The sequence below is a fragment of the Tenrec ecaudatus genome, chromosome 2 (assembly GCF_050624435.1).
Source record: "Tenrec ecaudatus isolate mTenEca1 chromosome 2, mTenEca1.hap1, whole genome shotgun sequence".
Classification (NCBI taxonomy): domain Eukaryota; kingdom Metazoa; phylum Chordata; class Mammalia; order Afrosoricida; family Tenrecidae; genus Tenrec; species Tenrec ecaudatus.
This window is the reverse complement of record NC_134531.1, coordinates 4662607-4679955: the sequence shown is the minus strand read 5'-3', so window position 1 is coordinate 4679955 and position 17349 is coordinate 4662607.

The following is a 17349-nucleotide window of genomic DNA, read 5'->3' as shown; positions in this document are numbered from 1 at the left end:
AGAGGACAGCATCCTTCGTAAAATATAAGGAGAGTGAAAAACAGGAGGGCCTCAATGAGCTGGATTGACACAGCGACTGCAGCACTGCGCTGAAACAAAACAATTGTGAGGAAGGGACAGGCCCAGGCGGTGTGGGTTCGGTTGGGTGTACGGTCACTATGAAGTACGGTTGCTATGATGTACGGTTGCTATGCAGTACGATCACTATGAATCAAAACTGGTTCCATGACATCTAACAACAGCCACACTTGTCCACTTCCAATGAGGAAAAGATCAAGTCAGAGGTCAAATTAGAACATTGTTCAAATTCAACAAGAGAATTTACAAAGTAGGAAAGAATCACATATCAAAAGTTGTAGGGCACAGAAATATGGAAAAAATTGAAGAACACTCATATTAAACACAAGATACGTCAAATCAGTCATGTCCACTACTGCCTTAAGAAGAAGAGTCATTGAAATCCAAACAAGCTTAATTATTTGAAAAATAAAGAAAGCGGCCCCAATCCACACAATTGATAAGAGGAAACAATAGGCAAAAAAAATCAATTCAACCAGAAACTGCTTCTTTGGGGGAATAGAAAGGAGGAGTGTGAGACGGGGTTGGGGAAGGTGATGAAGGTAATAAATCATATTCAAACAGGCACTCCAGCTCACCTTGCTTACTGTTCACTTGGTATGTGATTTCCACCCATTTTCAAACTGCCTTCGTCATTTTTTAATTTAAATACTTTAGGTTTCATTGTCAAGGTAATTTGTGCGCTTCTCCGGTGTCCCAGTCTATCATGAGTCAAATCCAAATGAGGCGCTCACATCTTACTTTATCCACATCTTTCCATATTGAACTTTAACTCTTCGATTTTACAAATGAGCAAACTTGCAGCCTTGAGCTCTGGCCAGGATATTCTAGAATCTACAGGTACCATCGACAAGGAGAAATCGAATAGTTTTAAACTAAGAGCATCATCCTCTTGCTTCTTCCATGAGAGGCAGATTGGATCATTTCCCAGTGCTCCGTAAACCAGGCCGGCCCAACAAAGAGAGCAGTCTTTTAAAATACCAATATTCCCACCCCTCATCCTCCACAAATGACCTGGGTGAAACAAGGGTTTTGTTATTGCTTTTCTTCTTCACACTTGTCCACTAGGAAGGCCTTAATCTTAACTACGAATTATATTCACCAGGCTTAAGACGGTCAAGGGAAAGCAGGAATATTTCCATTTTCTTTTTCAATTTATCTTCAGTAGCGGACAGGAAATTGAAAACAGAGAGCAAGTCAAGGGGATGGGCTTACTGCTCACAGTTAAGTATGCAAATAAAATGTGAGAACGCATGTGTGTGAAAAAAAATTCTCTGCGGGGTCAAATCCATATGAGCTTCTGATTACCACTAGATCAAGCTGTTCTGCGGGGAGAGCTGGTTTAGATCAGCTTAGCGTAGTTTATGTACTTTCTAAGCTGAGCAAGATGAATAGACTGTGAAGGCGTTATGGACTTGTTATGACAGCTAATTTCATATCGCCTGACATAGTATCTGAGCAAGTGTACAGGTGTTCATCCATTTTCTCTCCACTATAGATACTGTAAATTGAGTGCCTCTGAAAGTCCAGTCATAACAGATGGCAAATGCCCCTGCTACCCACAAGAATGAAAGTTGTAAGTCACTGAACTTAGACACTGAAAGTTAGCAGGGAACTCAAGGGCCCATGTGTCTTTTTAATGGCTCCGCAGCCGAAATGCTGTGTGAGTTTCCTATGACAATTCACCAGGAGATTTACAGGACACCTAATGAATCAGCCATAACTTTAATGTAAATGACACGGGGCCTGAGGAATGGGGGGCTTCTGGCCTGCCTTTGGGTTTACCAGCCGCTCCATGTAGCCACGTGTTATGACTTAAGCCCTGGCTTGGTTGTCTCCTTTAAAGTGACTTCTTCCTAATTTTATAAGGGTTGGATAGCCATTACTGAACACAGTTGCCTAGAGTCCCTCCCCAAAGTGCTGTCCCCAGAACATAACCCTGTAATCTTTTCCTGCTGTGGATGGAAGTCCATCATTCCAAATGGTGGCTCATTTTCTAAATGTCCCCCCACACTCGTTTGTTGCTATTGCTATTGGGGCGTCACGTGGACTCAGACCACCTGGGCCTTACATATCACCGAGAAGAACAAACCAACAACACTTGGTAGCAGAGTACAACGCGCCATGCTGTTGAACCTTTGGGAGACCTTATCTTCCAGCACGATATCAAACAATACTCTGTATGCTATCGTGATTCATCATACGTTCATTGGCTAATTTCTCAGAGTAGATCACCAAGTTGTTTGCCCTCGTCCTCTGTAAAGGGTAGCATTTAAAAAATTAATTATTTCTCTCTTATTTATCAATAGAATGAATATTTGTAAAACCTAATGTATGGGCTTGAAATTGTTAACAGCATTAACCTCAAGATGAAAAAAGACAAAAACAACTTGTCAACTGATTAAAGCAGCCATGGTTACATGACCTCAGAACCTGTGGGAAAAGGCCCTGCATGGTTTTACCACTGCGGCTTCATTCCTCATTATAGGATGGTGGGCTTCACTGGGGTGTCCACAATACCCTTGAAGATAAAGGCTCTGTGATAAGGCTCGTTAGGGAACTGATCACACTACGTACGCCCATACAGGGGAGTTTTTGTTCAAGTTCAGGGGAAAATTTTGAGATCTGGATGATCACAATAAAGACAAGTCTAGATTTTTTTTCTACCAACTCTCGCCAAAAACTGCTAACTGATTTTTACATCCCTGAAGGATAAACAGTACCTCCTGAATTGACGGGACATTTGACTTGTGAGGTAGCAGCTCTTTGTCATCTACAGTGAATTGTTCTATTGTTTGTTCCACTAAAATTCAAAGGCTGTTGTTGCCCATGTAAAGACATGTTACTACTGCTAGAAACAGTAGTAGTTTTTGATGTTCTTTTTTTCCAAGTTGCATCCTCTGAGAGCTTTTGTATTAAATATGTCTGTGAAAATTATAACCTGTAGGTTTTCAATTCAACTAGGTGATATGTTCCCTGATCAGAAAAGATTAGAATAAAACTTGCAATCGCATTTATCCACAACATCAGATCTATGTCTATGTCACAATAAAGCAAAGACAGCATTAAAATAGTCAGTATCTGATAGCCCTGGGCTACCATTCACTGGACACCCTCAAGGCAAGAGATGCATGTGAAAGTCCGACAAGCACCAGTTCCATATCTTTGGGATGTCAGGCATCGGGTTCTGAAACACGAGTGTGTACCAGCTTTAGGACTAAGGGCTACATACGGGTGAGTTGGCGGTAAAGGCTAGTTTGCTTCCTGGGGTTTCCACACCACGTCCTTCCGGTGTGGTTATGGGAGATAATGTGTGTCTCCTGGGAAGAAGAGAGTCTCAGGTCCCCATAGCATATAGCACACAGCCTGGGTCATCAAGGTTGTATCACAACTAGCTGTCAGTGTCCGACTGGGAACGTAGTACTGGTTACAGTCTCCCCTGGGGTTCTACAGAAGTGGTGTGAAACGGGTTTTTTCTTTAAAGGGCATTGCTCCTGACATTTTACCCCCAACAGAAATGCAATAGACTTTGCTGAGACCAAATGCCTGCCTCCCCTCATCCTCACTTGAATTCCCAATAAGCTCCACATATCATTCTTGTAGGAGTGTCTGTCGATAGGGGTACCCTCCAAAGTGGTATGGCAGCAACTGACCAGCCCTCTCTCCCCTGCTCCCCAAACACTGACCCCCAATAAGACGAGGACTCCTCTGTCAGAGCTGTTCTAACAGTGTACCGATAGCGGGTGTGAGGTACGGCCCATGGACACCAAGCAGGCTCTCTACCTTGCTGCTTGGGAAGCCCCATTAGAAGAGTGAACGCCCTGAGAGCAGAAGGCTGTCTCTGTCTGGGTTTGTATTCTCATAGTGGTGGGTTCAAACAATATTTGTCCGTCCACACTTGATCTTAGCCAAAAGGCCAAGATGATGATTAAATTTCATTTAGCACAATTGTTTCAGCTCCTTCCATGTCATGAGGTGATTCTTGTTTTCAGTGTCTTTTATTTACTTATTTATTTTTATTGGGAGCCCCTACAGATATTCTAACAATCCATTATCAATTAGAGCAAGCATAATTATACAACTGCTGCCACCATCATTTTCAAAACATATTTTTTCTTCTTGAATCTTTGATATCAGCTCCCCTTTATCTCCTCCCTCCCCCACCTTACCCCCAGGAACCCTTATTATTATGTTATGTTATATTATATTGAATTGAATTGTATTATATTATATATATTGCTCTATCTTTCACCATCCAATGTATCCATTTACCTATAATTCTGTTGTTTGTTCTCTTGGGGTGGGGGGGGGGTTATACAGTCATCATTTCTCTTGGTTCCTCCTCCCCCGTCACCCCCTCATTCCCGTATCTTCAAATAATCATTATTCCCATTACTATTTCTGAATGGTTTGTCTATCTTGGATTTCATGCATCCAACAACCTTACTTATACAAATGAACATACACAGGTCTCACAAGATTAATGGGGTGAAACCAAGACCATACTAGTAAGGGGAGGAGCTATTAAAGAACTAAAGGATATTTATGTGTTTCATCAGTGCTGTATTGCACCCTGGCTATATCATTGACTATATAATCCCTTTCATTTGGTCCTTCAGTGAGGGACTGTCCAATTATCTTTCAAGTGGGTTTTAGGTCTCCACTTTGTCTATGATCCTTCATGTCAATGTGATTGCTTTTTTTTCTCTTGAATTTCTGATACCTGTTCCCGTCAATACCTCCTGATCACAGAGGCCAGTGTGCTTCTTCCATGTGGGCTTTGTTGCTTCACTACTGCTTGTAGATCGCTGCTTGTTTAACTTCAAGCCTTTAAGACCCCAAATACTATCTTTTAATAGGCGAGTACCCTCAGCTTTTTTCACCACTCTTGCTTATGCACCCATCTTCAGCGATTGTGTCAGGAAGACAAGTATCATATAATGGAACATTTTTTGAACAAAACACCCTTGCACTGAGGTAAGATTTAAGTAAAGGTGAAAAATCCATATGATTATATATATAATTTACATATATACGTATCTATGGTTTCAGTGTCATTTTTAATGGATGAATACATATTCCACTTGGGGAATTTGGATTATTTCCAGCGTTTTGCTATTATGGACTGTGGTTCTATAAACCGGAGGAGGCATATGTGTGCTCATGTGCTCTCTCTTGCTTCCTTAGAAAATATGCCAAACAGAGGTATTGCTGGGCTATATGGTCTTCCTATTCCTAGTTGTTTCAAACAGAGCTGTATCACTTTCCATAATGGTTGCACTTATTTTCAATCCCACCAGCAGTTTGTGTGAGTTTCGATCTCTCCATACCATCTCCAGCATTGTTGCTCTCTGTTCTATTGAATTTTGCTATTGTTGTGGGTTTAAGGTTGCATCTTGTCATTGTTTAAATTTGCACCTCCTGCTTGGCGAGTGATCACTAGTCTTTACTCACAAGTTCATGTGCCATTTGAGTGTCTTCTTTGGTGAAATTCTTTGTTTGTGTCTTTTGCTCACATTTTTATTAGATTATTCATTTTCTCCTTGTTGTGATGTCAGAATTCCACATATTCTAGTGAGTAGTCTCTTGTCTGTTGTGTCATTTCTAAATATTTTCCCCACTATATGGGTTCTCCTTTTACTCTGGTGATGAAATATTTTGATGTGAAGTGTCTTACTTTTAATAGGTCCCAGTCATCAGAAAACTCTGGATGACAATGGGATCCCATAGTCTCTTCACAGGGCCCACACATGGATAGAACCTCCAGTGACTCTCCTCTCATCACACAACAAGCCTGTGAATATCCCCGCTATGGTGCAGAGTTCCATGGTCACGCTTTGTTTTGTTTTTCTGTATTTAGTGTTTATATTTTTCCACATATGAAATCCAGCTTGAGTAGAGCTATGGAGACAGCGATTGCCTTGGTGCTTTCTTGGGGACCATGGTGGGGAGGGAAGGTTGAGGGGAGGTGGAGCTGAGAGCAATTGAATACAAGAAGGAAGTATATGTTCTGAAATTGATTGTAGAGATGGTTGTACAACTCTCCTTAATATGATGAAACTACTGAATTATATGTGAAATATATGCCACTAAAACTCTTTCAAAAATTAATTAAATGGCATATTAGTAAGAGAAGGAAGAATGGAAGAAAAGACTAGAGACTAGCAGAAGGCCATCTTGGTAACATAGAACCACACGCCTCATTGGCTACTGAAAGGACCATGGAGCAAATGGGTAATGTGTCTAACTGCAGAACAAAATGTTGTTGGATAAATTATTTCCGATCTATTTCTGCATGAGCTCACTTATTTATATCTGAAACTGTTTCAGGGGTAATAAATGTATTAACTAGAAGTGACTTCAAAAATGAACTCCATTCCAAAACATCGATGGTTGGTAATCACGTGCAGACAAAATTTGAGGGTGTTAATGGCTCCATGTTGGGGACAATGTTTGTGCTTTTTGCTTTGCCTGCACCCAAAGGGGGGGGGACACGTTAAATGCACAAAATCATAACTGGGATAAAGGTGGTCTCCTTTTAAGTGACAAATAATGAAGGACAGAAATCAGCAGTTAAAAAGTAATTCACTTCCTATAGGCTACCTGATAGACAGGAGCTTCAAAGAGCCCAGGGAAACATTCGATTGACCATGACTTTTCCGAAGCCCTCTCTTTGGTGCATTGAAGGAAGAACCGTGTGGGAAAAGAACCACCCCTGTGATCACCAGGAGTTCCTTTCCTGGAAGAAATGTAAGAAGTTAAAGCAGCAACTTATACCGAGACCACAATGCCAGGTAGGCTTGATTCTGAGGAAGATGAGCAATCCATGATAAAGTACATGAAGCTAAGCATAAGGCTTTAAAAAAATAAGGAGGATAAAATATGGTCCATATGAGTAGGAAGTTTAGAAAAAGTCAAAAAGTAAAAAGAAGAAAATCTACATTTTATACCTCTGAAATCTATGAAGCATCATTTTTAATAGATCTTGTGTAAATTTTAAAGGTCAGAAAGCCTTTTACTCATAATTTATTTCAATGTAATAGATGATTGAATATGTGTTCAATTACTACTTTGATTTTTTCCCCATTCATCCATTGGTAGTTACTGATGAGTTTTTAACTTTCTTGACTATGTGATTTTTATCTGTATAACTTTGAACTTTATCTCTTAAATCTTTACATGTTAAAATATGTACTCCTTTTTATGTATTCAAATAAATATTTGGAAAGATAGATAATTCTTGATAGAAGAGTATAGCATCAGGATTGGTGAAAAACGCCTTAACATGCCATGTGCAAATGACACAGTCTTGCTTGTTGATTGTGACGAGAACTTGAAGTACTTATTGATGAAGGTAAAATGTACTATCACCTTTACAGAATATATATTATGTAATATGTGTATATATTAAAGAAAACAATAATATTCACAACTGGAGCAATAAGCATCATTAAAATGGAAAGAGGATTGAAGTTGTCAAGGATTTCTCTTTACTTAGATCCACAGAAGAGCAGTGAGTAAATGTCAGGACTCTCTGGTTACACTTCTTATTTAGGTCGGTCGTTGTGATTTTTGCCTATTTTACTTCTTTATTGATGTTATTTGCATCTCCTTCTCTCCTTTATTAGATTTACCAGGAGTTTCTGGTTTGTTTGTTTTTTACAAATCCTTTCAAGTAATCAATTGCTTAGCTTATTGATTCTTTCTATTGCCTTCTTGTTTTCTGTTTCATTTAATTCCACTCGTATCATCTTTATTATCTCTTTTCTTCTGGTTGCTGTAGGCTTGTTTTTCTGCACCTTTAAAAATCATCAGAAACCAGGAGCGCCTGCAGAAAGGCTGCTCAGTGCCATGGCAGCCGGCCACGCTGAGGAAGGCACGGCACAAACCCACTGTGCTGGGCTTGGCCAGCAGCCTCCAAGTAGGGTCACTATGAAACTGGTGATGTTCTGAGAGGCAAGCCTGTGTCTCTGTGCTTCAGTGATGATCACTGGATGTAGGAATGCTCAGTGGATGTGGATCCCTTCCTGGGGGGATGGGCCCGCCAGAGCAGGCAGCTAAACTCAGACAACTGACATGGTCTCTCTGCAGCCTCCTAGTACTCTGGAGACAATGCTGAGAGTAGCTGACAACCCCTAGAGTGCTGATCATCTTGTTTCCTTAGGAGGACAGGGCTTTCAGAAATAGGAACTGAAGTGTACGCTTGTTTGGTGTTTGCTCTGTTCTACTGTAGTAAGAAGTCCTGAAAACAGTCCTGCATGGCCAGACATTTATTCATCGATCACCGATCAATTTCATGGTCTACTTTCTATATGCATATCTACTATCTACTTATTTTTAAAGTATATGTGCAAGACAACACTTGCCCTCTCAGCATACTCCACTTAGAGAGTTGAGTTGCATTTCTCATGGACAGCCGTCAGGATCAGATGCCAGCTTTCCCATTGCTCTTATCAGAAGCTCAGTATTTCCAAGCAGATTTCCTCCACTCACTGCCTGCCCCTGGTCACCACTAATAACCTTAGATCTGCATACTTGTGCCTGTCCTAGATGGTTCTTTTAAGAGGAATCATAACGCATCTGTCTTTTCATGATAACTTCTTTGACTCCGCATGTTATTTTCAAGGTCCACCCATGATAGTGTATGTATCCGGACCTAATTTCTCTTTCTGGCTACATTTGTTGAATTTTTTTATTTCTATGAAGTAATTATAGACTCACAGGCAGTTCCCAGAATGCTCTATTGAGTACCTTGAACCATCCCCTTCCGGCCCATCATGACATTGTCTGTACGTGCAGCACAGCACCTGAAGCCATGAAGTGCCCTTAGTCAGTCACGCACTAGACTGCAGCCCTCGTCTAGATTGCACTGGTGTTTGCATGCGCTGATTTTTATTTTAATTCTTGTTGCCCGTCACATCGTTACACTGGCTCTAATGTTCCCATGTGAATATGGAACCTGACCCTCTCAGTGTGAGCGCTGTCTGGTGGGAGAAGCACGCGTTCTACCAATGTCTGCCGCAATAAACTTCTGTAATAATTGACGCCCTCCAGGGGGTCCCATCTCATTGCACTGCGTGACTTCATAAACTGATTTGACAGGCTCTCTGACCACATGATTCATCAACTTCAAAAGCAGGTTTCTGCAGTGGTGGCCGGAGCCTCTGCGTGAGCCACTGTGAGGTGAGTAAGGAGATGGAGTGATTTTCATGATTTCATAAATAGTTAAATACTTTGACATCTTCACCCGTGAAGAAATGTATCTGAGGCTTGCCTTCTATCTGAACCCATGAAACAGGATCAGGTGCACAGTACACAAGCTGGGAACGGGGAACCATTGTATGTGGGGGCTTTCCTTTCCTGTGGACTTTCAGGGAAAGGTAAACATCCTCTCCCGAATTCTCAGCTTCAATACGTTGGCGGACTGTTGTGATATAGAAGATCCCATGGGTGCATCTGCGTAGGATCTCTCTGTGAAGAGGAGCTATGTCCAAAGGACTGCTTAAGAGAATCATTTTACACGTAGAAAGCCGATAATAGTTTGGTTAGAAGCACAGCAACGGTGGTGAGGATGGAACTGGACTGAGCCGGGCTTCATTTTGGCATTTAGAGGATTGTTATGGATCTAAAGCCCCTTGACAACAACTAAAGTAATAATAGTATAGCTACTAACACTTACACCTTAAGATGTGGTTGTGAGCGTTTGGATGGGTAAATTTAGCATCTTTGCCTTTCATGACATGAATCGATACGAAGAAATAATTAGCATAGCAAAAGATGCATTTTCAAATTAGGACGTGCTTTCAAATTTGGTTTGTCTGATTGCATCGGACATTCAGAATCCTCTGTGGTCTGGGAGTCAAAGGAGACTATGAATTAAAGTGCTCGAGTTACTCACCAGAGAGCGCTTTGTCAGTGACTCTGTCCAAAGATCCTTCGCTCCCTCTTTTCGTGGCACCTCCCATGAGCGGAAGGTCTGGCTTTGGATCTGGAATAATGAATAAATCCTTCAAAAACACTGGTGATTTAGGAATTATGTTCTTTAAAAAAACCACATATCCATGTTTCCTCTGTGGACAGCTACCATGGAAACATCCCAACATCATGCAAGAAGAGAGCAAGACAATGTCTACATGCACACAGGCATTGCCAGTTCTCTAATCATGGGTCTGCTTCTGCAAAACCAAGCCTTCTATCAAAGCTTTGTTCCCCGAGGCTCCATTCCCTCCGAAGATCTGGGAATCTCGACTGAAAAGCCTGTGGATCACAGCACCCAACCCCAAGACAGCCCGGCTGGTCTTCGAAGGCCCCATGACTCAAGATCCGTAATCTGGTCCTTCTGTAGGCTGCAATCTGCCTGTGCGTTTCTGGTTTCAAATGCAGCTTCCACAATACGGTCTTCCAGTTTGCCGCATCTAGGCCAGCGCCAAGAGTGAGCATGTCACCCCCCGGTGCCAACATGTACCCATCCTTCAGACACCCTGGGGAGCCAGACTCTGTTCTCAGTGCTCTCAGATGTGTCTCCTGATAGCCATCGCCTCTATCAGAATGTTCTTTCTTGATTCAGAGTCCCTCCTGTCCTGGTCTGTATGCCACCTGAGATGGTGGCTCAAGTCACAATCTATACTTGACCTCCCTTCCCTAGGGGTACTGTTGGCACAGTGCCACACAGAACCACTCACTCATGAAACTCAAATTCCACTCCTGCCATCCCTGGGAGCTTCTCTCACCTACTAACCCTGTGACGCAAGCACGCTGATAGTCAATTGACCCCACAGAGATAAGTGTATTTTCAAATCAGTCCCCCTGGTGACATTTGGAACCCCAGGGGCAAAGCTTCCAGCATCACAGCAACACACAAACCACCACAGTGTGACAAACTGCATGACAAATGGACAGATACCCGTATAATACTGATGTTAAACTCATACACACACACACACACACACACACACACACCACAACAATCTCACTCCAGATATCAGTCTAAGTACCCTAAACTAAATATGAATAAAGAGAATTAGGCAAGGCTTTAAGTATAACTAGCCTAAGTGTAAGGCCATTCCAACCAAGATAAATATATTATTTTTTCCGACTGGCCAACCATTATTTTAATAAAATTGTGAGATATAATAAATCTTTATAGTTTAATGATATGTTACATCAATATACCTCATTATACATATGATGGGCAAGGGGAGGCCTTGACATTGAGAATTTCATTTGGGAGGACCGCCGTGAATGGACTCAATGGCAGTGTGTGATAACCAGCCCCACGCCTCTACCCTCTGACCGAATGACCATTGAAAAATCATTCTTGAATTATATGAACAGTTTGCGTCTATGCTCAAACAACTTATGTATAATTTAAACCCCAGAAAAAGAAATAGCAGGTGTGACCCAGGAACTTTAGGAATACGAGGAATGTTCAATAGCATGGTGTCAATCAGCTCATCAAACATATGGCTAGATCAAATAGCAAGTATCATTTCAATTTGTCTGGGCTTGGCATTGAGTGACGTTTAGCATATTCCTCAGTTAAACATGTGGTGATTTCCTTAAACCGAAAAGTGTCTAGATAGACAAGCACGTGCTCTTCTTTGAAGGTGGAGAGGTTATTCTCACAGTGCAATGATGTCCACATAGCCTGTCACTGGACTGGACAACAACTGAGTCTGCCGGAGAAGAGTGTGGAACCTCAACTTTAAACCACAGAATCAAGAGACGCACCAGGGGTGAACTTGGAATAAATCAGGATGGTCCAGTTCTTCCCCGTCAGCAGGGACAGTGGGGAGATAGGCCGTACAGCCTGTATTTTGAAAGAAGGTAATGTTCAAGGAAGGAGCAATAGGCAACGGAGCCTACCCATCTAGTTCACAGTCATAGCTCTCAGCATCTGCATCTCCAGAAGTGAACTGGGTGTGCACATCAGAGATGCTGCCCCATAGTGGCAAGGTGGCATCACTGAATGCCTTTCGGGTGCCCGCCTCCTACCAGTTTTACCAGGCTAATCTTTATCAGGCCCAAATAAGTTAATCTCTTTTCTGTCTTTGCCTTTTGTTGACCTTTCCCTGCCACCCCAGTTAATATGTGTCTGCCCACTCATTACCTACTTTGAGCCAAGTGTATTAGCAGACACTAGTCCCTGGAGAAGGGCATGCTGCTTGGTGAAATAGAGAGGCCCCCCAAAAAGGAAGACCCTCAGTGAGATGGAGTGACAAAGTGGCCGCCACACTGGGTCAGAGCTGATGGGAGGGTACCTAACTGCACCCCGCCTTCTCACCAGAGACCTCCTCACACTTTCCCTCTCATTCCTGCGCTGGCTGTTAGCTGTCGCTGAGCCAATCCAGACTCATAGTGACCCTCTGCACAATCGAAGGGGACAAGGCCTGTTCCCGTGCCCTCCCTGGTCACCATCACAGAGCACCCCCTTCTGTGTCAAAATGCTCTCCTCTCTCTTTTATTATGGTGGTCCATACCGGATTATAAAATAATATATATATTTGAAAATATCAACAGAAAACATAGGCAAAACTTGTGAAGCACTCCACATGAGGTGTCAGGAGAAAATCATCATTTAGACTCGTTAGAGCTTTGCTGCACCAAAGAGGAGCCCCGCCCCACCCCCATCCCCCGGAATGTCAATAGGGAATATCATCTGTTTCACTCAATAGTTGCGTTGCATTTTAATCATATGACGGTATCAGCTATTTTAAATAAAATTCAATTTATGAATGATTTACCAAGCTTAGAAGGGTGTTCTCTCCTGGCCCAGTTTAGCTACTTCTGGGAGGCAGGTAATTTAAATTCATGAATCTATTCAAAAAAGTATTAGATAAGTTTATCTGTTTTCTAGATAGCTGTCAACTGGTCAATTCATATTCAGTAGTTGAACTAAATGAGAGAATAACTAGCAAATAAAATCCCCTTATTCAGGCCTGAGTAATGCTTTCAGATGGCAATATTCACACATGTCTGCTCCACAATACGCGGAGCTGACTGAGCGGGTTCGTCCTCGGCTTCGGGCTTGGTGACAGGGCCAGTCTTCGGTAGGAACCAAGGGGGCGGTGCTCCACCTGGCTCCCCACTCTCAATCACTTCGTTAATTAAGAACACAGAGGGCATTCGAGGCCACCTAGGAAAGACGTGTGACCTCCTCTAACCTGTCCTTATGAACACTGTGCATCTTCCATGAACGGACTCAGGCCCTGAGCATGAGTGCGGTCTCTTCAAACGCCCTTCTCTGGGGAGGCGTGAATCCCTTTTGAAGCATCCACCAGCAAACACAAGGCAAAGTCTACCCTTCTTCTCCCTCCAAGGACAGGCAACCTCTGGGCAGGCAGAGTGGTTAAATACGGACGACCCAGCAGAGAAATAATCCCATAAGCGTTCTGGCCTAGCCTTTAGAAGTGTGCAAACTCTGGCCCAGAGCCTTGCACGTGCACCCCGTGTGCATTGATGGAGTTCTAATTGATTAGAAAGGAGCTGGAGACAGCTTCACAAAACAATGGCCGCCCAAAGTTTGGCTTGGAGCGCCCTCTGCCGGTTTACGACACTCACATGCCAGCTACAAGGCCTGCACTCACACGCGGGTTTAAAAAGTAGTTCTTTCTTTTGTTTATTTAAACAGTTTTATCGGCACTGAATCCACATATCACGCACAATAGTCCGATCATATCGAGAAGAGTTGTACAACGATGACCACCATCAGTTTTAGAACACCCCCATCCCCAACGGTTCGATCACTCTTAAAATGGGTTGTGTAATCACTATCAGTTTGAGTGCGCCCTCCTCCCTCCCTCATACATTGTTTGTTCCTCCAATCCCATCACTCGCAATACCTCCCACCCCACCCCTACCTGCCTTATAAACCTTTGCATCAGTTCTTATCTCTATTACATTGTATTTCCATTTTAAGGTCATTCATTGTCCACATTCATTGACAGGCATGTAACATCGAACCGTATAAACATGACCAGCTGTTTGATTTAACTTCCTCCCAAACTCAATTGCTCAATGCACAGAGAGCATGTGCAATGGAACATGGTGTCTGTCTTCTCTGAGCCAGGCAGTGCTCCATCTGTTGTACAGAGAGCCTGGACCCGTGTGAGACCACTTACCACCAGCTGAGAGATGGGTACCACAGACGGACGAAAGAACAGACAGATCTGTCTTGGAATAAGTCAATCCAGAATGCTCCTACAAGGCGAGAATGGCCAAATTTTTGTCTCACGAACTTTGCACAGGTTGTCAGGAGAGACCAGTCCCGGGAAGAGGATGCTGTGTTCGGTAAAGCGGAGGGGCAGCGAAAGAGAAGAAGCGCCTGGACCGATGGAGTGACACCGTGGCTGCAACCCCAGGCTCAGGCGTGGGAGCAGGCGGGGTTTCCTTTGGTTGTGCCTGGTGTCCCTTCGTCGGAACAGACAAGAACAACAGAAGTGCAAAGTGCAGATGGAGCGTGGCCCGGGTGTGGGCAGGTTAAAGGGGACCCACTAGGCTGAGTTCCTTTCTCTAATCTTTTATGTAAAGATCACGTCATGAGTTCTGATGTTTATTTCCATAGGCTTCTTACGACAGTGTGAAGGATAGAAAGACAACGTGATGGCCACGTCTTGACTGTGGGGACACAGTGTGTATCAGTGCCCTGCAGGTGAAGTCCCGCCATCCCACAGCTTCCTTACCATTCAACACAGGAAGTCGCAATGCTCCAAGAGGAGCCCGAGCAGTTTGGGAGGTGCCGAGGTCTGTGGGCTCCCCAAGTTCAGATTGGCCGGATTTCCCACACAGGAAGGAATACCGCCACACGCTCACACCAGGAGCACTCCGCAGACAGAACGAGCTCCTCACTTCCAGAGGGAGACAGCAGGGACCTCATTCCCCGCCTGGTGGTCTGTACATGCTGAACCGAGTGTACCTCGCCAAGATGAAGAACTGGGCAGGACAGGAGGTTTTCTTCATCAATTTCCAGGCATGCACTTGTGATGATAGTAACTGTTTGCCATCGCAGCTGTGGGGAGCAAACCTCACACGTAGTGGCTTGAACCAGCGCCGATGTGCTCTTCCTGTCTTATATCCAGCTCCCATTTTATGATGTGGGTGGGAATGGACAGAGCAGATTGGCCGTCCAGTCAACATTCAAACTTGCTTTGTTGGAATCGTTTGCAGTCCCTACACACACACACACACACACACACACACACACACACACACACACACACACACACACACACACACACACCCGACCCAGTCCCTTCTCGCTTTGCTACCTGTTTCAGTCACTGTTCCTTCCTATCCCTTCCTTCGGAACTTTTCTCTCCGGGAAATGCTGCCTTCTGTTCCTGTGTGGTGGGTTGCCGGAGTTACCGTGTACCTCTCTGATGATATTGTTCAACTTATAGGCCCAGCTATAGTTTCACTGAAAGGCCTTTCTCTTTGTTGCTGCCTCTCTACTTTATCAAGCAGGATGCTCTTCTCCAGGGACCAGTCTCCAAAGTATGTGAGATAAAGTCTTGGCACCCAGCATCTCTTCCAGAGATGCAATCTGGGCTGGACTTACCTGGTTCCACCTAGAGGTGGAAGCTGTCTTTGAGTCAGCTGTCTTTGAGTCAGTTCCAACGCATGGCCCCTCCAGGAGTGTCACACTAGAACTGATTCAGAGAACTTTAAACGATCAATTTTTTTAAGAAAAAAGAGAGAATAGATCATCTTTGTCCTCAGGCAACGCTGACTGGACTGGAATGCCAAGCTGTCACTTAGCAACCTAACTATTCATGGCTTCCAGTACCCAGGGACCCTGGGTAATACCTACAAGCTAACAACGATGTGTAGAGTCCACTATTCCACATCTCCGGGTGTATGGGGCTCTTCCTGCTATTGTCTTGCACCCTGACAGTGTGACTCATGGTCACAGCCTATGCTAAGCCAAACTGATCCATATAGGTTTCTTGGCTGTCGTCTATTTATTTTTCTTTCTTCCGTTTGTTCGTTATTTTAAAGAGCACACGTCTGGTAGCCTGGGTTCTTGGGAGTAGCATAACCAGTGATGCCCGTATGTGTTTGTACAGAGAGCAACAACACCACCAACAACCCACAGCTATCAAGTCAATGCTACTAATCGCGGCAACCCGATGCACAGCACAGAGGAGAATGACCCCGCTCTGTTTCCAAGCCTGTAATTCTTGCAGGGGAGGTGAATGCTTCTTTCTCCCACAGAGCAGCTTGTGGTTTTGAACGACTGACCTTGGGGTTAGCATCCCAACACATAGCTGCTGCCCCACCAGAGCACCTTGGAACAAGAAATATCATTGCTGACAGCAGATGGAGCTTGGCGGAAAGCAGAGCATTCAGCAAAGATGTTTACTTGCGTTTTAGTGACTGTGCAAAGACATCCACTGTGGATCGGAACAGTTTCCCTTGGGAAGTGGGAGTTCCAGAACACCTCATTGTGCTCCTGAGGGACTTGTATCTGGACCAAGAGACAGCTTTGCAAGCAGAACTAGGGTTTAATGCATGGTGCAAATCAAGAAAGGTGTGTATCGAGGTTGTATCTTCACTCCATATTTACTCAATCTGTTTGTTAGGCAAATCAGAGAAGCTGGGTTACATGAAGGAGAATGTGGCATAAGGACTGGAGGATGGCTTATTAATAATCAGAGATATGCAGATGGCACAATCTCATTTGCTGAAATTGAGAAGGACTCAACACAATTGCTGGTAAAGATCAAGCATTGCAGCTTTTAGTATGGATTACAACTCTATGCACATAAATTCATAATCTTCAGAATTGGACCAGCAGCCACCATCAAGAGAAACTGAGAAAAGACTGAAGTTATCAAGGATGTTGACTTGCTTGGATTCACAATCAGTGTGCATGGAAGCAACCGTCAAGAGCTCAAGCATTTACATTGGGTAAATTTGCCCACAAGACCTTTTGTAAGTCTGGAACATCTAGCATGTTACTTTGACAGCTAAGTGTCCCTTGCCCCAGCCATTGCTTTTCAATTGCCTTGTAAGCATATGAAAGTTGGGTATTGAATAAGGAAGACCATAGAGGAATTGATACATTTGAGTTCTGGTGCTGGCAAAGAAAATTGAACATACCATGGACTTGAAAGAACAAACGAAGCTGGTCTGGGAAGAAGTACAGCCAGAATGCTTCCGGCTTCAGAGGCAAGAATGGCTAGTCTGCAGCTCATGGACTTTGGATGTGTTCTTAGGAGCATTCCCTGGAGAAGGACATCATCTCTCTTTGCTCATCATCTTAGTGCCCAG